At 41.4% G+C, this 22,862-nt stretch overlaps 1 protein-coding gene across 6 annotated transcripts in view; it reads left to right on the top strand.

Moving 5' to 3' along the window:
• The window catches only part of NAV2 (neuron navigator 2), a 325,098-nt gene that overhangs the window by 212,880 nt on the left and 89,356 nt on the right, over window positions 1-22,862 (top strand). The gene's annotated exons all lie outside the window — the stretch shown is intronic.

The following is a 22,862-nucleotide window of genomic DNA, read 5'->3' as shown; positions in this document are numbered from 1 at the left end:
AAATACAATCTGACATAGCACAGTTCCACTTGCACAAGCTCTTGTGAGATGCCTAGCACTGTCCTCTCTCTATATAATACTACTCATAAATTGATTGCATATCATCTTCTGCAAATAAAAACACAAGTGGGGATATATTAAGTTTGACTCGGCACAAACAGCTGCTACAGTCTTTGAAAGAGGGCATGTATTTTTGTGCTGAATCCAACAAATTATCTGCAGTTGGAAGTATAGAATAGTGCTCACTGTGGATAAAAGAACCCTTACTTTGTTTTCCTATGATGTGAGGGATATCCTAATTCATTGACTCCTTAGGAGCCAAGACTTACATTTCTTTCATATGTGGCTGTTTGCCTTCCTAACTGGTGCCAAATTGTAAACTGACTCAAACTTTACACTGCAGTTGACTATACTAAAAAATGCTGTTTTCAGACTTGTCAATGTCATTTTTGAAAGAGAAGAATTTATGTAAATGTTTTTAATGGTTTTATTGTATTTTTTGCCAGTGGTCCTAAAGGCCATTGGTGTAAAGTATAAATTCAATACATAAATAAAAGAGGGGTGCCCCTACTGTACTCACAATTAGGTGGAGTCTAGGAGAGCTTTCAGTGAGGTTCTTCTGGCAATAAGGCTGCTTATATAACACGGAAACAAACCCTCAGACTGCTCCCTCTGAGTTTTAATTGGAATATTTGTTCCCTTTCAAAATAGTGCAACATTATCTTTCAGGTGCAACATAGTGCAATGACTGAAATGGTTTCCTAGTATTTTTGTTATAACATACTCATTGAAATTTACCAGGGCAACATTCATAATTCAGAACAATGATCTTTAATCCCCTTCAGGCAAGTCAGACCCAGCCTATTTAGGGTTTTGTATGTCAACATTAGTACCTTGAAGTGGACCTGGGAGCAAACTGGGAGCCAGTACAGTTCCTTCCAATGGCATGATGTGTATCAACCTAACAGCCTACCTACCACATGCTGTACCAACTCCAGCTGCTGGACTGTCTTCAAGGGCATCCCCATGTATTGCACATTACAGTAGTCCAATCAAAAGGGTACCAGAGCATGTAAGATTGTTGCCAGGTCCCCTTTGTCCAAAAATGGGTGGAACATGTGTACTGTAAGGTCCTGTTGCCACCATCATAAGTGGAACCTCAAAGTACAGTGATGAATCCAGGAGCACCCCATACTTCTCGCACAGTCCTTCTGAGGCATTACAACCCCATCAAGAACTGGATGCCCCATGATCTCACAGACTCGGGAATCTGAAACGTAGAGAATTTTATTAATTTTCTCAAATATAATTCAAAAACATAAAAAATATAGAAAAAGAAAGAAAAAATACAGCTACCCATAAACTATATATACATATAAACTCTTAATATATTTGATCTTGAAATTATAACACTAATATCATTCAGAGAGAACATTACATAGTTTTAAAATTTGTTACCTTCTAACATTTAATTTCAAAACAGCAATAAGTATCTAGTAAACAATTACTTATAATTAATTAATATTCTTACTATTGTTATTATTCTTGCATAATTGACTTAGCCTCAAATAAGAAATTCTGTTTTTCATCAAAAATACATTTCTCATCAAACTCTTGTTCTGACCATCTGTTTACAAGATTTGTTAATTTGGCCATTGTAGTATAGAAAGATTTCTCTACAGGCCGTACAGCTGGAATGCAAGCAGACAAGAAGGAGGGCTGTTATTTGCTTCTGGTAACAACTCAAATACAGAGCAGAAAAAAGACAATACAAACCTTGAAGTCTAGATCAGTGATGTTGATTCAGCAGCATGTAGAGCACGTAGTCCCAGATAAGAAGTTTTATTGAAATGGTGACTAAACCTGCTCTGATTAGGCAGGGCAGAAATCCTGCTTTTAAAGTTTTCTGTAAACAAGATGAATTTCTACGATTTGAACATTTTAACTATATTTTGAAATTATACCTCTTGAAATACTGACACCTATTTCACTTCCCGTAGAAGTGTACGTTCAGTATATAGGATACCAAAATCATCTCACCTGTGGTCATGAGCTATATTGGTAGTATAACCATAGCCCAGCCACAGGGATATTACAATTTATCTTCATACTTCCCGTGCCACCAGTTAGGCTGTCAACCTCCAGATGATGTCTGGTGATCTTTTGGAATTACAACTGATATCCAGGTTCACCTCAAGAAAATGAGACTTTCGTCTTTAAGACTTTAGTCTTAAAGCTACTTGCTTTGTTGGTTTAGGAGGTACATGAACAACTGCTTTCCAACTTAATATGCAGGAAAATATCCATGGCTAAATGTCATGAGCTATATATGTGAGACGTGGTAAAACAACACTTCTTTGTGCCATCTATGTTTTAATGTATGTGTCTGTATGCTATTATGAAAAAGTACAGCTTTGAAATGTTATGATACTTTTTTGAGCTGACATCAGGAGAGATTTATAGGGGCCAACCTTTGAAAAGAAGTGACTATGACTAAAAAGTCTTCTACACCAATTATGCCTTGGGGAGAAATGTCTACCTGAAAAGCAATTAATATAATTGTTATCTGTTCTTCTCCCCAGGACATAATGCTTGATCCTGAATTGGAGGACAGCTATTCCTATGGGTCCCTTTGGGGTTTCAATATCAAGGAAAAACCTTTGTATTAGTAAAAGATAAAGGCTTGCTTGTAATTGTCTAGTAGTCCTTACAAGGAGAGCTTGTTTTCTGTCCATAGCCAGGAAACTGGATGCCAAACTAGATGTGGCAACGTCCAAGTCCACCCCATGAAAATCACTGTGATTTTAGAGAGATTTAAAAATAATGTGTGGGCCTGATCTTGATAGGATCTGCAGCACAGTGTGAGGCTCTCTTGCACCCCTTCCTGTACCTTTTCAGGCACTGAAATGACCATACATACCTGTCATGTGGCTGCTTTGGCACTTTAAAAAGCATGGGGGGCAGACAGGACCACCTCAGCCTACTGCTCTGCAGGTCCAGTCAGGATTGGGACATTTTTAAAAGCTCTTTAAAATGGTGGTGGTGTGCTTCTGTGCTTCAGTTGACTGGGAGAAACAGCAGCCGAGCATGAAGTTGAGCTTGAGTCATCCTGCTCCAGACATGTTTTTGATTGAATACTCTTTCAATCAGAGTGGAGTACAAGTTATGCTTCATTTGAATTCAGTAAGATTAGTGTACTTGATGTTCTCAGAGTCATCTTCATGAGGTAAAAGAGTCATATAGGTAAGATTAAATTAATTTTCTTATAAACTTCTGCCTGTTTAAACACCGTTTAAGCAGTAGCATCATGCCACAGTAGGCTAATTTCTCTTTCAAGCATTGTAGTATTTTGACTTCTGCAGGGTTACTCTTCTGGCATTTGTCTTCAAGTATTTGTTGACACCCAGGCTCTTAGAACAGATCAAGTATCCAAAATTAGCCACCCACACTGTACTATATAAATATTTATAGTTGCTGTAATAGGAAAAGCAAAGGGCCACTTAAATGTTCAGCCCCAGCAAATCATACTTCTCAGCTATGTGGTCTGATTTGGTTCTTATCAGCCAGCTCAATGAGAAACCCTGCTCCCAAAGAGACACACTAGTTATTCTTCAAAGCATGTATACAATTTTCCTGTATATAATTCTTACGCAGTCTCTGAAAAATAATGTTTAACGTGAACATCAGTTGCCAGAAAAACATCAAAGGAAATTTCCATCAGGCTTTTCTATAACATTTGATTTTTTTAATCCCAGAAAAAGATCACTAAATTACAATTACAAGCACTATACAAATAGGACACTTTTTGTAGATAACATTTTAAAAATCATAATAACGCCTCATATTGCATAAAATGTTAACTTGTATCATATAGCTTGTTTCCCCACAATGGAAACTTGTATTATCAGAGGCATGGGGCAGTTTCCACTGACTGCCTCCTCATACCACAGATCCTCAGTTTGCCCACATGAAGACTTATGAGAGTCTACTGATCCCCAGGAACAAAATGGGAGGGGCTAGACATGGCTGGGAGGTAAACTATACTAGTAGCTTTTTGACTGAGGGAGATGACAGAGACAAATGTTGTTCACAGTTTCCATCCAAATATCTATGTAAGCAAAGTTGAGTTTAACACATTCTAGAATGGAGGATGGCAAATTATTTTTTTTGCTTACCAAATAAAGGAAAGGCTTTATATGTAATATGAATATATATCTATTCATATATTTAAATGTGATATAGGACCCCCATCCGGGGTGGGGTGGAGCTGAAACTGCTGGTGGAAGCAGCGTGAACTTCTGCCAGTGAAAATGCCCTCCATGGGGCACTTATGCTGATGGGAGGGCAATCCTGCTGCCATGTGGGCAGTGCTGCCCTTCCATACTGCTGGAGCAAGGTGCTGGACTCCATGCCAGCATCACGGGGCTGTCGCTGCCAGCACCAAGATGACAGGCTTGGAGTGTGGCGGGGGGAAGAACTGACATTAGTTCCCTTCTGACCAGATGCTGCATTACGCCAGCAGCTGGGAGTCTCAACTTACTGGACCTCAGCTGCCAGTGTAAGGTTGGTGTGGGACAGTGAGGCTTCTTGGTGATGGTGGTGCCAGGAAGTCCCTTTGGGAGGTGAGGGGTGGCCGCAACACTGTGGCTGTTCGCCTAGCATGTAGAGGGGGATGCCTGTTTTCTGACCTTTAAAACACTTATGAATATAGCATTTTATGAGGGTTATTAATCGTTTATGTATATCATTTCAATAAATGCTGTCTCAATTTGTCATTTTTTAAGAATAATGTAAATAGTATCCTTCCCACTTATCCTGAAATTCTTTGATTGGTCTCTTATTCACAAATTCATTTATTTTGCCATTGCTCCATAATCAACTAATTTACTTTCTTCATCCTCTCAACTTGGACATTCTGCTTCCATTTTGCTGCAAGTATAATTCTAGCCCCTATTGTCGTATATTGAAAGAGTTCTTCTACATATCTTTTTTTCTCAGTGGCTTGTGCAATCTGTTGTACACAGATTGTTCAGTTGTATGCAGCACACCACTAAAATAAGCCTATATGCCTTTCTTTACAGTAATCATGAATTCAGCTGTGATGTATGCACAGATTCAAAGCCAGGATGAAATGTCTGCTGTTTTTGCCCATTTCTTAAACCTATGTATTCACCCTAATTTCCTTACATACAAAAAACTCTCAAGGTGAATAGGGAATTGGATTTGCTTTCCAGCAGTAAGCAAAATTGGTGAATCCTTTTTGCATGATAGACTGGAGAACATAAAGTACATTCTGAAACAAAGCAGACCCTGCTATTTGGTTTTTCACATCTAATAGCCACAATGTCAGCAATGTCTCAGAGTCTAAACAGATCTGCCTCACGACCTTCTGAGCTTTGGATTTACATGTTGTTAAGTTTATCTGTTCAGTTTCCAAAGTGCAAAAGCTGATTTCATATATTTGGACTTTTCATCTGCCTTAGATATCTGGCATGGCTGTAAGAGCAAATGTAAAGTCATTTGCACATTGGAGCATATGGGTTCTATTTTAGGAGGGGAATTCACATCCATTTTGAATTTTACTGTTTCTTCTGATATGGAACACAAATGGTCTGAATCTGGTGCACACCAATGACAAGGAGAGTTTAAACGTGCTATCTTTATACAGACTGAGAGAGTAATCCTAAGGAGATCTACTCATAAAAAAGGCCTGCTGGGGCAAATGCAAGATCTGCATAATCTGGCATCTTGGCTCTCATAGCTGCCGGTCAGGTGCCAGCAGGGTCTCATAAGCAGTGCAATGAGCAATGGCCCTCCACTGTATTTTCCTTATCAGGTAGTCAATGGTATACTGTCTGTGAATATGGGATTTAATTTAGCCATCAAGATGAGTATCTAGTGATAATACTATCTGGCATGTATTTGTTTAATCAGTTTTAAAAGCTGCTTAAGTTAGCAGTCATGACCATACCTTATGGCAGTGAATTCCCTAAATTAATTATGCATTATGTGACAAAGTACTTTCTTTTGTCTGTCCTTAACATACTGCCCACCAAAAAACAAACAGCTTTTGATTTTTCCACATTAACATTACTCCATATTTCCTGGATAAAATCCTACTCAGATCTATTCTGTTTAGCAAAGACTCATGGGTATGTTGTTGAAATGCTTATCATAACTTGAAAAGATAGTCCAAGGCAGGATTGGGCCTGCTAAAAAAAGGACCTCCTTGCAGGCCCTGTCCCCTGCCTCCACCCCCCAGGCCTGTCCCCTACCTCTGTGCAGGCAAGCCGGAGCTTGTGAAAGCCAGCTGACATGGGGCAGGGACTGCTGGGGTGAGGGGAGCGCCCGGAAAAGGAGTTCTCTCCAGGTGCCATTTCCTTCCCATACACCTCTGGTTGGAGGGCTTCAACATGATCAGAGCTGATCTCAGTGGTGTGGAAGAAGAAGAGTTGGATTTATATCCCCCCTTTCTCTTCTATAGGAGACTCTAAGCGGCTTACAAACTCCTTTCCCTGCCCCCCTCACAACAAACACCCTGTGAGGTAGGTGGGGCTGAGAGAGCTTAGAAGAACTGTGACTAGCCCAAGGTCACCCAGCTGGCGTGTGTGGGAGTGTACAGGCTAATCTGAATTCCCCAGATAAGCCTCCACAGCTCAGGTGGCAGAGTGGGGAATCAAACCCGATTCCTCCAGATTAGAGTACACCTGCTCTTAACCACTACGCCACTGCTGCTCCTTGGGGAATATTGGACTTCCTGATTAGAAGCTGTCAGTAAAGTGACTGTGGTTTCATTTTTGCAAGGGAGATCATTTCTCATGTGATTGATTTACATGCACAGAGTACTAAGGCCTACTGGTCTGGAAATCATCAGACTGCCGAAGGTTCCACTGCTGTGTAGCAGAACCTGAATAGTCAATGAATTACTTCAAAGGCCAAACGTGAACTCTGAAATTCTGATTCTTAGGTAATATTTTAGTAAAGTTTTACATGTAAAATGATTAAGCTCAATACATCTTGATTCCTGCAAATCCTATGGGGAAGGTTACCCTTCACAGCCCTTTGCACTGGGAATCTAGTTTTATTTTCTTAATGCAGTTATCCTCTGTATTTCATATTTCCAAACAGTAGTAAAATTATTGGATAGAGAGATGGAACCAGAGGTAGTTCTGTCTGTGTCCTTCTGGGAACTAAGATATTATTGTCAAGGCTACATTTTGACATTTCAAGATTTACTGGTTAGAAATCCTTGTGTTCTGGTTCCTATTTTGTGGATATGATTAAAAGAAATAATAAAATAAATACAATGTTGTACATTGATCAGTGGTCTTTTTTGTGGACCATGTTATTAGTGGTATATGGCACTTTTATTTTATTTATTTATTTTCATTTATTCCCTACCTTTTATCATAAAAGACATTTTAAAAAAATGTATTTGTGTATACACATCACAATATTTGTAACTTCAGACATTTAAAAATTGTATAATGTTTGGATAAAAAGGTAGACTATAGGAGGGAGAGAAGGCGTGTGAAACAATCCTTTGAAGCATAAACTATCAGAGACTTCAGATTACAGTCTATCCAAGTAAGCAAATCTGCTGGAGCCAAAACAAAAGGTCCTGTGGCATTTTAAAGACTTGTAGATTTATTGTGGTATTAACTTTCATGAACTGGAGCCCACTTCATCAGAGGCAAATAGATTGACATAGAGAAACAAAATGAAAACAATGGGCTTCAATGAAATGCAAGGGCTACTGCCTCTAACATGCTATGCAAGGCATTACCTCTTTCAGGACCCTGCTTGCTCACAATTCTTTTTTCTTTCTGCTCCGGTGTGTATGCAGATAAGTTTATGCACCCTAAATCTGTTAGTCATTTTCTTTTTTAATGAACAACTTATACATTTACACTCTGCTGATCCACTCTTGCTGAAAGCAGATGTACAGTGCAATCCAGAGTTACAGTTTTCTAAAACCAGTATAGTGAATGGATTTAACTGAGTGCAAACTGGGAACGTGAGCCCAGCAATCCCAGCTCATTGCTCATTGACAGTTCAGGCACCAGCAGTCAGGGGCGTGCTGGCCATGGGAACATGTGGGGTGACATGTCCTCGGGCACTTGCCATTAGTCACGTGGGGGTGCAAAATCTCCCCCCACACCCCTCCTCCTTCCTCCCGCAGTCATTCCTTGCATGGCTACCTGGCACGCTCCTTCCGGAGGCGCCCCCTGCCCTAGGCCCAGCTGGGTGGGAAACCACCTGCCTCTTGGCCCCTCGGCTGCCAGCCAGCCAGCCAGCCAGCCAGCCAGCCATCTCTCACCTTGGGCCCAGCAGATGGCAAAGGCTGGCCAGTCGTCCCTGCAGCCGCCCCTGACCTGTGTGGCAGCTGGGCTGCTCCTTTAACTGGCCTCTGCCAGCTAAAGGAGCAGCCTGATGGGACCAGGCCAAGGGGCCCACAGCAGGCTCATGGCAGTGTCCCCTCAGCCTGGCCCCGCCAGGCTGCTCCTTCAGCCAGCGGGGCTGGGCCGAGAAGCAGCCCATAGCTGCTCCTTCACATGTCCCCTGGGCACAGGCCATTTAGTCATGTAGGGGATGCAAAATCTGCTCTGGGCACCACCCCCATGCCCCTACCTCCCCCCTTTGCAGCCCACTTACCTTAGCTGGCAGCAGCAGTCCTGGGAAGCCTGGTGGAGCCAAGCGGGGTGCCTGGAGCAGGTGTTACCCTAGGTGCCATTGTACCCTGATACACCTCTACCAGCAGTACCTTAGAATTTTTGTAAAATGCTACAGCAGTCACCATGGCTCTTCTGGTTTTGTTGGAAGTGATGTCAGCCCCCACAATTTCTCCTAGGCATTGCCAGCTGCAGCCTGGCAATAATCTTTTTAGGATGATGCTATCAAAAGATGGGTATGTGGTCATAACTACTTTACAGTCCAGTCTAGAGGCTGTGGCAGCCAAGAATGGTGCTGCTGCCATGCTACTTCCAGAAGTCTTTCAGGCGTTGCAAAGAACCAATGAAATACAGCAACACTTGGCTGCTTGAAAGTATATCCATTATTGGCAAAGTGAGATGCATTATCTTCATTGAACTAGTGATGAGTATGGTGGACTAGGACTTCAGAGACTTAGCTTTAAATCCCCTTTGCTGTGTAGGTTACTAGATGATTATTGAATTGTCATCCTTTCTCATCCTAACCCATATCACAGGCTTCTTGTGTTAATAAAACAGAAAGAAAAGGCAGAAGATAATTCCTTATTAGAGTATAGAGAGGATTTGAAAATTAATAAAGAAAGCATATAAAATCTACCTAATCTGAAGGTTGATTAAACCTACCCTAAATTGATAAAGGTAGTTCAAGTAGATAGCATTTGCTAGATAAGAGGTGTAGTACTTCATTAAGACTCAGGCAAAACACTTTTGTCTTCTTTCATGTCTGGTCCAGCAGAGGGAGCAATAGGAAGGAGGTTGTAAGAAGTGCAAGTAGTTGCAGGAAATGGCCGTTGCTGGAGCAGAAGACAGAAGGTAGGATCCACATCAGAATGAGGCAGATTCTACTACAGAATTAAGCCCCTAGATACTAATAACTCCAGTACTTATCTCACATGGACTTACCCTGGACTCAACACAGAAATTCCTGTTGCATTTTGAAAGCACAAGGCCTAGCTCTCACTGCTGAGTCAATTTCTTCCAACTCTGACTTGGGTAGATAGTGGTTGGTACAGACAGCATTCATAATTTATTCCTTGATCCCGGAGAAAAATAATTTGCCTTATTGTTGTGGTAACAAAACTTACTAAGAAATTCACACAAAAAATGTAAAATGAGCTCAGTAGGGGCAGTGAAACATGTTTCCTTTCTATTTTAACAATCATGACCTATTTTAGATTTTGGCTGGTAAAATGAAGAAGCAACCAGCAACACTGCCATTTTAGCAGTTACCTCACAAGGTGTAAAGGAAGATCTTTCTCTGTCTGGGAGCTGACGTTGCTCACACTAAATATTGTGAAAGATAGTGGACTGTTTCAGTACATTGCAGCATCATAAATTCATGTTTGTTTGCTTGTTTTTTTAAGGGTTTGGGTACAACTATTACAGTGATCAAGGTAACTTAACAATATTAGCCAGTAAATAAACAAAAAAAATACAATTATATAAAATGGTACTACCTTTTGTTCTAAATAACATGAAACTTTGGACTTTTGAACTTCTCTGTTTCTATGCACTTAACAAATCTGAATGTCATTAATAACACAAAAATTTCCTTACTGGAAGTTAATCTGAGCCAACACTTTGTTACCAGTGGACCAACCAGATACCTGAAGGCAGAGGCGTATGGTGAGAAAATGGCGCACAGAGACAGCCATTCTCTGGGCGCCCCCCGCTACACTCAGGTGGCGGGGCTTGGTGAATGGGGCCCCTGAGCCCCCAGCCCCACCCCTGGCTCCTGGCTGGCAGCCAGCAGTCCCTTCTGCCCTCCCCTCTGGAGAAAGCAGAAGCAACTGAGACTCCGTCCTCATCTCCTTTGCTTTTATAAGCACGGGGGCAGGGCTCCGCCCCTCAGGGTCATGGTCCCGCCCCCCAACCTTGCCCCCGTGCTTATAAAAGTAAAAGAGATGAGGACGGAGCCTCAGTTACTTCTGCTCTCCGCAAAGGGGAGGGCAGAAGTGACTGCCAGCTGCTGGCTGTGAGCCGGGAACCAGGGAAGAGACTTGGAACGGCGGTGTCCTCAGGTTTCCTTGGCCATGCCCACATCAATGATGACATGGGCGGGGGCAAGGGTGGCCGAAGACCCATCTTTCTGGTCATGTGGGGGACCAATTTTGTGTTCCCCATGTGACCAGATTAGTGGCACCCGGGGACAGGGGCTACCCCCTGTCCCTAGGGCCATATGCGACTGCCTGAAGGTTCTCACAAGCAAGGCATGAAAGTTATAGTCTGCCTTTTATTAAAGTTTGGGAGCCAGTCTCATATACTGGTTATAGCGTCAGACTACATTCTGAAAGACACAGATTCAAATCACCACTCTCCCATGGAAGCTCACTGTGTGACCTTGGGCCAGTCACATACTTTCAACCTAACCCACATTCCAGGGTTGTTGTGAGGATAAAATGAAAGAGAGCATAATGATGTATGCCACTTTGTGTTCTCATGGAGGAAAAAAGTGGGGTAGGATATAAGTGAAGTGAAGAGATGTATGACAAATGAGGAATTTCAATCTAGTGGAGTCTTAATCTGTCAGTTTATTCTGTTGGAACTTGGAATTTGACTTCTTTCTCTCTTTTTTTTCCCATTTAAGCAGACCATTTATTTGTTTAAATGGTTATTGATGTTTTCATTTACCAAACTGTGTTTCGCTTTTGCTAACCAGGGTGGTGACACTCATGCTTATTCTAAAAGCCTGAGTGAACAAGTGTGACAAATGGGAAGAGGAGGAGTATCTTAGACATTTATCCTCTGGCTTTCCCAAGTAAATGTTTAACTTTCTTTATATGACACGTAATGGGAAAAAAATATATAGACAACTTGAAGGAAACTATTTTACAGACTCTGGTCAGCTGTAATTTTCTTGGATCTGGTTAGCAAATAGAGCACTGAAGGCACGGATGTGATTCTGTAAATAAAATTAAAAGAATGGAATGCCTGGAAGAATAAGCAAGATTGTGAAGCACACAAAGCCTTCTAGATGGGTTAAAACACAGCTGTTCATACATACAAGATGGGAAACTGCAAGGATTTGTGGGAGGCGTCTCATTTCCTTCTGTCCCTACTATTTCCTCTTTCCCTTTTCTGAAAGCACCCATAACCCCTCCCCTTTTCCTCGTTCATTCTCTCCTTCCTACCTAATAAACAACTTGCCTTTATCTTCCCCTCTGTCTCTCTCCCCACCCCCCCACCCACAGGTATCTTTTGGGTAGGAAAACTACAGCCGAGTTGTGCAGTGCTGCTGGGCTGGCCCCACTTGCATGGTAGGAGATCTGTAAGGACTTGTGGGGGGGGGGGGGTCATCACTTTCTCCTAAGCCCCCTCTCCACATGATTTCGCCTTTCCCTCCTCCTGGCAATCTTCATATGCTTTCCCTGCCTCATGCTCTCCTTCTCAGCCATTCACCAACCTTCTTTTAATCCATCTCCCATCTTTAGCTATATTTATTATTTATTTCATTTATATTCCACCATTCTCCAAGTGGGGCCCAAAGCATTTTACATCATTATCCTTTACTCCATTTTATTCCCACAAAAACACTGTGAGGTAGGTTATGCTGAAAGTATGTGACTGTTCCAGCATCATCTAATGAACTTCCTGTGTTCAAGCATTCTTGTTTCTTTCCTATTCTATCATCCCTGCTTCTGATATTGTTACCACTGAAGTCAAAGAAATGGGAGGTGGGTTGGGAGAAAAATTTAGAGAGAAAAAAAACTATTTCAGAGAATAAACTACTCCTGTAACACAAACTTTCCTTCCTATTCTATTTCTATAGAATAGAATGGAGATTACAAACAGGGCTAGCTGGATCGCCCTGCCCCTTTCTCCACGTGGAGGCCGGATATGGAAAACTGATCCACTTTACATTATTAATATATCTACTGTCCGTAATTATGTAATTTGAAGCAAAATGCCTTTACTAATTTTGTTTAGCAAATCCATTTGCTTGTATTAAACCGGAGAGTTCAGTCTTTGATCAGGTCTTTCTCGTCATTGTCAGGGAGCACAAGTGAAACATACCTTGCTTTCTAATGTAGTCTTAAATGTGCCACTGCTACTTTAATTCTAGTGGAAATGTTCATTGCTAAATTTTCCATTTACACACAATTCCCCTGTGTGCTTGTGAGCAAGGAATTGTTGCAGTATTGTTCCATGTTATTCAGACTGTGCATTGCTTTTGCATCAAGTTAGGAAGCCCACACCATTGTAGTATTGGTACTTCCATAAAATACACTGGAAGATATTCAGTAGCTAATCTGGCCAGTTACACACACCTGTTTGTGACATTTCTTTTTGCCAGGTTTTCTCTGTTCAATTCCCATTGCAAACTTAGTGCTACCTTCTGTACCAATGGCATCAAAATGGAGCAATTTGTTAGCTGTAAAATCTGTGAAGTAATATGCAAAGTATCTCCCAAGGTTCTAAATTGGGAGATTTTTCAGGATTATTCATAAAAGAAAATAGGTTGAAAAGACTTGTGATGATATTTGTAGCTTTTGCAGAATTTTCCATTGTGTGATTTTTTTACCACAGCTAAATGTGATATAACCATATCAGTTTAAGCTCCAAAAGGATACATGTGGAAAATTGAGAAGAGGTTGGTTCTTGATTCTCTATTATACATGCAAAATTTAGTGGCTTTGAAATGAAAATATAAGCTGTTTAATCTTAGCAGTTCTGCAGGCTGACCTTTTTTTCCAGTAAAACTCCTTGAAGTTGATACGCTTAGTCACAACTTGCCTTGTAAGACTGTTAATATTCTCAAATAGCAAAAAAGGCTTGACCAGGATCCTTATTACACAATAATTCTCTGTAACTGTCAGAAGTACATAAATACGTAGGTGGCAGTGACACTGTAAGTACTAGCAGACATCATTTAAGGCATATTTCAAATCAATGGCTTGAATTCTTGTAGCTGTTCTTTCATTGGAGAGTTTAGGAAATCATTCTTATTGCTTGTACCACCTAAAGGATGAGGACAAAATCTGTATTGTTACATTTAATGGTGAAGCTCTCACAATAATTGGAAAAAGTTTTTTAAGGTTGTTCTTGAGAAGGAATTAATGTCAGAAGATTATGATAGTTACATCTCTGAGAAGTTGTCCTTTTCATGACATTACATTGTGAGGAAAATATAAAGGCCTTACATCCTTTGAAGACATTTTGAAGGTAGAGAGGCAGAAGTAGGAATTTGAGTTATCTGAAATCTAAAGTATTATAATGTTCTATTGGAAATAATAGTATAGTGGGTATGACAAGTTGGTTGTGTGGAAAGACAAAAAGACTGTTTGCAGGAATTTATTTTAAAAATGTAGTTAACTTTTTAAAAATTCTGTATAAAACTCTGGAGTAAATGATAAACTGTCCTTGTTTACTGGCAAGAATTATTTGTTTGTTGATTTATTTGTAAGAGAGAGGAAATTTGGAATCTTATCCTGTCTACATTAATGGGGTTGATGTTTTACCATCGCAGTAATGTAATATATCCTGTTCCTCACAGTGGCTAACCAGATGTCCTGGAAAGCCCACAAGCTGGCCACAAAGACAATCGTTATTTGGAAATATGCTATCTCTGAACTAAAAGATTCCATTTTGCTTGGGTTCCATGGTCAATTAAAAAGACTGTAACTGAATATGGAAAATATGGGAATGATGCTTGGTGGTAAGTCTGATGTCCTGAAAGGCAATGCACTGCCTACTCTTCATGGAGTGAATCTCTCCCTTACTTACACCTACTCCACATGGACCAATAAACGCAGCTTTAGAATGGAAAAAAACCATTTGGGGGGGGGCACTTCACACAGATCCCGCCTCTAAAGTGAGTCTGCCCCGTGTTATTTCCCCCAAACTGGCTTTTTTTGAGAATCATGCTATTTGCGAGTCTTTTGAAAAATCCAGGGTTGCAACCGCATACAAGCGATCAGCCGGGCAGGAGGCGCTTTATTCACCTCTATTTTCTTTTTTTCTAAAAAATGTGCAGCTTACATCTACATAGCTGTGCAGGTGCAAATGGTCGTATTATGGTATCGTGAGACATCAGCATGACTGTGGGGGTTCATTTGTGCATGCCTGCGTGGCTATGCAACGGTGGGAGGTAAATAAAAAAAGATGCACCTCCATGCGAAGGCACAACAGCAAACTGCATGGTTTTCGTGGGCTCCAATTGCTGCCTGCAAGGATGCATATGAACGTGAAAACAGGAAAACAGGTTACTTTATCCCAACTGCAACCTGCTATACATTTGCTGTGTGGAGTGGGCCTTAGTGAAGAATCTGGGATCTTCTTCAGCCAGCACTGTTAGTGGAGAAACAAGTTAGTATAATGTTTTATTCCAGTTACATCAGCAATGGAAGTTATACTCCCTGCTGGACTAAACTAGTACATGCTACTGGCATGAATACATTCCTCATGGGGCCACCTTTAAAGACAATCTGGCAAATGCAACTGGAACAGAATACAACAGTTTAATTGTAGATTGAAACTAGGCAGTTTGAATGCATAACACCTGTTTCAGCATATCTTCATTGCCTTCCACTTTATTTCCAAACTCAATTTATGGGTCTATTTCTTATCTGTAAGCTACCCTGGAGCTATGTACTTGAAGAACTATTTCTCCCAAGCAGCAACTAAAATTTAGCTATTGTCTTTACACTCCTGAAGGGTTGTAAGAGTTGCTGAACTTCTTTCATGGATTGTCTTTGTAGCTTCCCTGTCCTTTGAAATGAGCTTTAGAGAAGGTTAGCAAATTGCCTCACCTGATTATGTTTAGGAGATTTTGTAAGTAACATTCTTTGTGCAAATTTCTGGTGAATATATAATAGACTGCTGGGTCTTTTAAGACATTTTTGGTGTTGTCTGTTTTTACTTATGGTTCATTATTATAATTTGTATTACAATTATTATTGTGATTTTTTGTAAACCCCATCAAGTTTGTTATTGTTAGGGAAGTATGTGATATAAAAATGCAGTCTTTAACTAGAAATAATTAATTATCTCCCACGAATTTTTGCAATATTTAAAAAAAGCTGTCTGAGATAGCGGCCATTTTTTCATCCAGTCAGTACATTCCACAATTATGCATTGAGTGAAGAGCTATTTTCTTTTGTCTGTCCTGAATAGAATCCAGGCCAACTAATCCAACTCCCAGCTCAGTGCATGATCAACCGAGAGCATTCTTGACAAGTGTTCATCCAGCTGCTACCTCAAGATTACCAGAGAGAGGGAGCTTCCCACCTTCCTAAGCAGCCAATTCCACCGCTGAACTACCCTCACTGTAAAAAAATTCCTAATGTCTAGCCAGGGGCAGAGAGAGGGGGAACTGCACCCATTGGATGCTCGCGCCCTTCGCCCCCACCATGCCCCAGAACCCCCCCCCCGGAGTGCCCCCGCAAGGGGGCACACTTGGTGCGTCGTGTCCCCCCGCCCCCTTGGCGCTATGCCACTGTATCTAGCTGATGCCTTCCCACCCATGATTTATAACTATTATTGTGAGTTCTATCCTGCTGGCCATTTTATTTTCTATCCCACTCTTAATCCTAGCACAAAATTCACTATTTTCATTGTTGTAGCCAGCATTTTCACTGAACTCTTCCCCACAGTGGAAGTCTTTTCCTGATTAATTGTTGTCTCTTCAGACTCTTATGTAGTTGTGAATTTTCAGTACAATAAGCCAGTTCAGGCAATGTTTTTTAACAGCATGTCACTCAATTGTTCCTTTATTTCTCAGAACAAAATATCAAGTTGATATACAAACAAGAGCAATTTAGCACAAAGTTAATAAAATGTGTTTGAAGGAAAATAGTTGGCATAGCTCATGGCTGGGGTATAAGTACTAGACATGCTAACCCTGAAAGGAAACTCTTCACAAAAGCATGTGGGCCACTCAATTTTTCATAGTTCAAGACACCACATAATTTCTGTTAAATACAACTAGGTTTGTAAGTACCTTAAAGTCCGTTCTAAACCGTGTTTTCTCTGGCATTCAGAACTAGCCATACTAAACCCAAAGTGCTGACAATAAGAAGCTTCTGGTGGCTGCATCGCATTATTCAAATGTTACCATATTCATCACAGCTTCTTTTATTTTTGTGCACTCCTAAAATGGAGGGGGGAAGTGTGCTTGTTATGATAACTCTTTGGAAGTGCAGGAGTTCTAGTCAAATATTAACAGTCAGAGAAGACAAGGGAGTATTATAGTAACCGAAAGTAGAGTAATATTCTGATCTGGCTGTATGATTTAGAAGTATGGAATTCTCCTCCTTAGCCAAGGAAATTACGCTGGAAATCTGTTACTTGCAGTTTGCCTTATAACTATAAGACAGTTCTAAAATAAGGTTAGTCTTTTATGCAGAACATTTGTGTTTAGGGAAAGAACTTGGATTAAGGTACATATAAACCTTACTACATAGTGTGGTTCTCAGCCTTATGCACCTTCTGCAGATTAGGTCTGTTTGCGCCTTGAAACTAAACTCATTTCAAAAAGTGTTACAAATGTCAAAGGACATTGAAAAAGAGTAAATAAATAGTAAATACATTTCTCAAAGACAAAGACAATTATTTGGTGGCATTATCGGACTAGCTTTCCACTATATCTAATAGTTGACTGACTTGCCCTTGTGCTATCACAAGCAGGCAAGCCAATTACATATTCAAGAGATTGCTGTTCTTATCTAGTTTTCATCATACCAGTTCTTATCTTTAGGAACTGGCATGGTGAAGACTAACAATACAGTCCTAAACAGGGTTACACCCTTTTTAGTCCATTAACTTCAATGTCTGACAATAGGGAATAAAAGTGGGGAATTGTAAATGTTAGATATATTCAGAATCTGGACTCCCCAACCTGATAGACTCTAAATTGGTAATTTAGCAGACTGCATAAGGCTGTAGTGTGCACAGCAAAGGTGATCTAATTACTGTGTGTGCTAGCACCCAAATAACTTAGAACCTTTTCATCTGTTCTAATATACTCCAATTATTGTAGTAAGTCCATTTCTGGATAGGATAGAGTAAATGTAGTTTCCTAATCTAGTATAACTAATTAGGATGGAGGAGGATACAGGACCTGTAGAGAAATGGTGTGTGTGTACAAGTGGAGGTGGGAGAAGAAGCAGGAAAAAGGAAATTTCCCAGAGAGTAGCAATCTACTCATAAAAGGGATAGTGTCAGAGCAGCAGAGAAAGGATGCCCTGTGAGGTCTCTACCTCTGTGAGTCTCTAGTCTCCCTCTGGAGCCTGAGGTTGAGAGGCAGCTCAGAGTTCTTCACTTCCAACAGTAAAGAATAAAAAAAACACAGAAAGTCTGTGGGGCAAACTTGTTAATAGCCACCCCTCAGCCTGGATACCAGCCCTTGCTGAGCCTCCGGTCCCATTCCCTGTTCCTCCATGAAGCACTTTACAGCAGCAGTGCCTCACCCTTGCTCTGCCTCTGTGGCCAGGCTGCAAGAGCCATCCTTGGCTTGCAAAGTGTAGCTGATGAAGAACAAGGCAGGGAAAGAGCGCTTCCCACCCACAGTGCCTCTTGCCTAAAGTAAGTTACACTTAATTTTAAACCAGAGGGGTTTTTTGTGTGGCGGTAGGGGATGGTGGGAACGTGGGTGACATTTTCCCCAACCCTGCCTTCGAAGCTCCTTCTTCCCTCTTTCTCTCTCTCCTCCCTTTCCTCTGTTTCTCTCTCCTCCTTTATCTTTGCCCCATTTCTCTCTCCCCTTTCTCTTTTAACTGTTTGTCTCTCTTTCCCCCCTTTCTCTGCGTTCTTCCCTTACTCTCTCTTTTTTCCATTTCTCTGTCTTCCCATGGCTGTTTCCGCACGGGTGGAAAACAATGCCCTGGGGCGCTGTTCACACAGCTGGAGCTGTTGGTACTCCCCCCCCCCCAAGCAGCGCGAAGATGCCACTTTTGAATCTTGCTCAGGTTGCAAGGTTTTTCAAAAGTGGCGACTTTCCGCCGGTGCGGTGCAAACTTTTGGCCCCTCCGTGTCCCGTTTACTTACCTCTCCTCCCCGCACTGCTCTGGACAGCTGGAGGGACACGCCTATGCTGCCCTCCGACCCGCGGAGGTCGGAGGGCAGCATGGACATGTCCCTCCAGCTGTCCAGAGCTGTGCGGGGAGGAGAGGTAAGTAAACAAAACGAACCCGAAGCAGCTCCATGCAGAGCCCCCTCTGTGGTTCGCTGTAGCCTTGGGGCCACCCACACGATACTGTGCTAGCGGTCCCAAGCCTCCACCGGCAGGTTTCTGCCACCGTGCAGAAACGGCCATTGTCTCGCTCTCCATTTAGGAACCAAATTTAGAAAATGTGGTGACTTTTCTTCCTGAAGAAGGGCTTTCATCCTCACATGAGCGAAAATGGACCTCATACTGATCCTAAAACTTTGTACTTTAGGAAGGGAAATTAAACCATCAAGTTTACTTTTTGCATTGATATGGTAAAGTTATGTACAGGTATCTTCTTTCCACACAGATGGATCCAGATTCCATTAATGTTTAAAAGTGTTGTACACATGCTTAAACAGAAGGCTTATGCCCCTAAACCAGTGATTCCTTGGCTTATGTATCTGTGATTTCATTTCAGTGGATATGTGTGACACAATGCAGTGTGATTCAAACAGCTGCTCTTTAGGTAAATTAATACCTGGGGCCTCTTTACTTCTACACACAAATTTAACTACTGGAACAGACCTGAATGTAAAACTGCATAGCTTATCTCACCAGATTGCTATTTGAAAATTCTAATAAACGCCTTTTCTAAACTGAAACTGTAAAGCACTAACCTCACAAAAGCTCTGAGATATTATGGGTCATTAAGCAGTGGTTATTGAGTGTAAAATCAGTATTGAAACGCAACCTGTTCGTCCTCTCCGCTGACTAAACAAGCACCAGAAAAAAAATCAAACTTTCAAAAATCAACTTTCAGAAACATTCAAGAGAAGTGAATGAATACATTGAAGGTTACAGATGGTTCTTTGAAGATGTGGTCCTGTTTGGGGCTTTAGAGATAGGAACAGGCTAGGCAATTCAATCTTTTATATTCAGCAAAATACTATTTCAGATTCACCTTCCTATGAAAATGAACTTCAGAACCTTCAGGGCAAAGACCATACTTTAAAATTACAGTGCTTATCTGCTACAGTCCCATGTGAATGCATAGACTTATTGCATAGACTTTAATATCTAAGTTAATTTTTTTGGCCAATCTCAGAGTAAATAAAATCAAGATAAAAAGCTAGCCCCATTAATGGCAGAAGTTTGATAATTTACAGACAGCATCTTTATGACACATGCTGAAATCTGGCAGTATCTTTGCACACATATTGTGTATAGGACTGTCAAGCCTTTGGTGGGTTCAAGGGATCCTGTGCTTGGAAGTCCCACTCCAAGCAGTGGCAAAAGAAATGTTTTGTGTTTTTTTAAACCCTTAGCACCGGAGGTTCTTACTGGAAAGAACAAAGGGAAGTTACAAATTATTTTACCAAATGGTTTCCAGTGATTCCTAGATCTACCTTTTGTCATTTCTTATTTTTCCCCGGAAGGGATACAACAATGCCACAAGCTACACTGCAGCCCCCCATGGCCCTGCCCACAACCATCTTGTTGGTTACTAGGCACTGTATGACAACTGCTTCAAAGTTCACAACTTCCTAAATGAAGCACATGCTCTGTGTTGACAAAGTCATATGCAGTAACATCAGAAACAGAAGTTTAATGGGAAGGCCATTTTGAGGAAACAATGGCATTCCTGGAGTGGAAAGCTAGCAAATTCCATTGCCAGCAGCCCTTAGGGAGCAGGGTAAGGAAGGCAGGTTGGATTCTTCAGCAGTCTAGAGTTAGTTCTAGTTCCCAGCCTCTAACATCTGAATTGCATGACATATGGATTTTTATTTTGTTATTCTGATTATATTTGTCAAGCATTCAGTGTGTACAATTGCTGCATTCTGGTTTTTAAAATACCCATTAGTTCTACTCTTTAACAATTATACTAAATGTACTTCACAGAGATTGGCCTCCACTATGGGAGCTAAAATGTATGAAGCAACTAGTGCCTACCCAACCAACAAAGTCTCCCACTCATTATACACATATGTCGTGAGAGTATGAAAGACTTTGTTTTTATATTCAGGGCTAATCTAGTTTAATGCTGATAATGACCCAGCTGTGGGAAGAAATTTCATTAACGGGTCTTTCTTTCCCTCTGAAATAGAATAATCTGTTTTAAATAAGGTTTTTCTGAAACAGCTGCGATGTTTTTCAAATTCAAAAATAGCAAATTGTCACATCTACCACCCTCTAAATAAGCAGTCTCTTGTGTTGCTATGGTGACACAGTAGCCACTAAAACATAGACTTCAGCAAGGAATCAGCAAGTGCAAGCTTCAACTGGCTTACACACTGCAGGGTTTGGACTGCTTTGTTTCCTGTGTTTTTATAACCCTTTGAAGAACTTGCATTTTACCCCCTTGCATTAAAACAAAACAAAAACCACATCCTGTACTCCTAATAAGAATGTGTGTTTTACTTTATGGCAAAGTAAATTTAGACCTTGACCAATTACTTTTCTAGTGAGTTTAACACATTACACAGGGGCAAACTTGAGTTTACCATCCAGTACATACTTGAGGGAGAGAACTGTAGCCAACCTACTGGACTGATAACCCCACCCTCAATACAGTGCACTCAACCACACCTTTGCATTGCAAGTTCCACCCAAACACTTAATGATTGGTTCCCCACCCTGGGATATATGGACAATATACCCCACTAAACTATCCCTTCTCACTAGACACAGTGTGAAACAGACTTTCTCTGTGATACACCCAGGGGCGTAACTAGGCAAACTGGAGCCCTGGGCAAAACCTGAGTTTGATGCCCCCCAGGCATGTGCCCAATGCAACGTGCACCCCCCCCTTGAAGTTACGTCATCAGTGGCTTTTGATCTAGGAAAATATCCGAAGCTGGCTTCCCCATGGGCAGCCACCCTCCCCCACTGTGACCAAGCAATGATTTTTTACACCAGGTTGTTTCAAAGTCACCATCACATTATAGAACATTCCCCAATTCACAAATCTGAGCACAGCAATAAGCCATGCCACACAGCAGAAATAATTTTTGAAAACATTTTCAAAATGCTTCCAAAATGTTTTATTGCTGATATGAAAACATTATATGGTGTTATATCCAGTACCCCCAATTGGGGGAAACAGCATCACTTTCAATGTTTCAAAGGAGAATCTGGGCTCCCTAGTTTAAACAAGTGATGCTGGAATCCACCCCCAAACAGCATCATTTTCAATGGTGTTTAAACTAGGGAGCCCAGATTCTCCTTTTAAATCCACCTTAAAGGGAGAATGTGGGGTTCCCAGTTTAAGCAACATTGGAAGTGAAGCTATTTTGGGGTTGATTCTCCCCCACCCTGAAGCAGAATCACTTTCAATGTTTAAACTGGGGACCTCAGATTCTCCCTTTAAATCCATGTCAAAGGCAGGGGGATTAAAAGGAAAATCTGGGGAAATTTGGGAGGTGCTCAAGGGCAGGGCAGGACTAGTTATTAGCAGCACTTCATACTTTCAGGGTACCTTTTTGGGAGACTTCCCTAATGATACCACCCAGGTTTGGTGAAGTTTGGTTCAGGGGGTCCAAAGTTATGGACCCTCAAAGGTGTAGCCCCCATCTTCTGTTAGTTCCCATTGGAAACAATGGATGATGGGGCACCCCCTTTGGGAGTCCATAGATTTGGACCCCCTGGACCAAACTTCACAAAACCTGGGTGGTATCAGTAAAAGATTCTCCTGATGATACCTTCCAGGTTTGGTGAAGTTTGGTTCAGGGGGTCAAAAGTTATGAACCCTCAAAAATGTAGCCTTCATCTTCTATTAGCTCCCATTGGAAACAATGGGGGATGGGGCACCCCTTTTGGGAGTCCATAACTTTGGACTCCCTGAACCAAACCTCACCAAACCTGGGTAGTATCATCAGGAGAGTCTCCCAAAACATCCCTGAAATTTTGGTGCTGCTAGCCTAAAAACCGCGCCCTCTGCAGGCCACAAATGGAAAAACACTGAAAATACAAAAAATCCCACAAACAAACTTGCGCCCCCCCACAGGGCTGCGCCCAGGGCAACTGCCCACTTTGCCCAATGGGAGGAACGCCTCTGGATACACCTC

The sequence above is a fragment of the Sphaerodactylus townsendi genome, linkage group LG02 (genome assembly GCF_021028975.2).
Source record: "Sphaerodactylus townsendi isolate TG3544 linkage group LG02, MPM_Stown_v2.3, whole genome shotgun sequence".
In the NCBI taxonomy this organism is placed as follows: domain Eukaryota; kingdom Metazoa; phylum Chordata; class Lepidosauria; order Squamata; family Sphaerodactylidae; genus Sphaerodactylus; species Sphaerodactylus townsendi.
The sequence above is the reverse complement of the archived record's forward strand: the minus strand, read 5'-3'. Positions and strand labels throughout refer to the sequence as shown.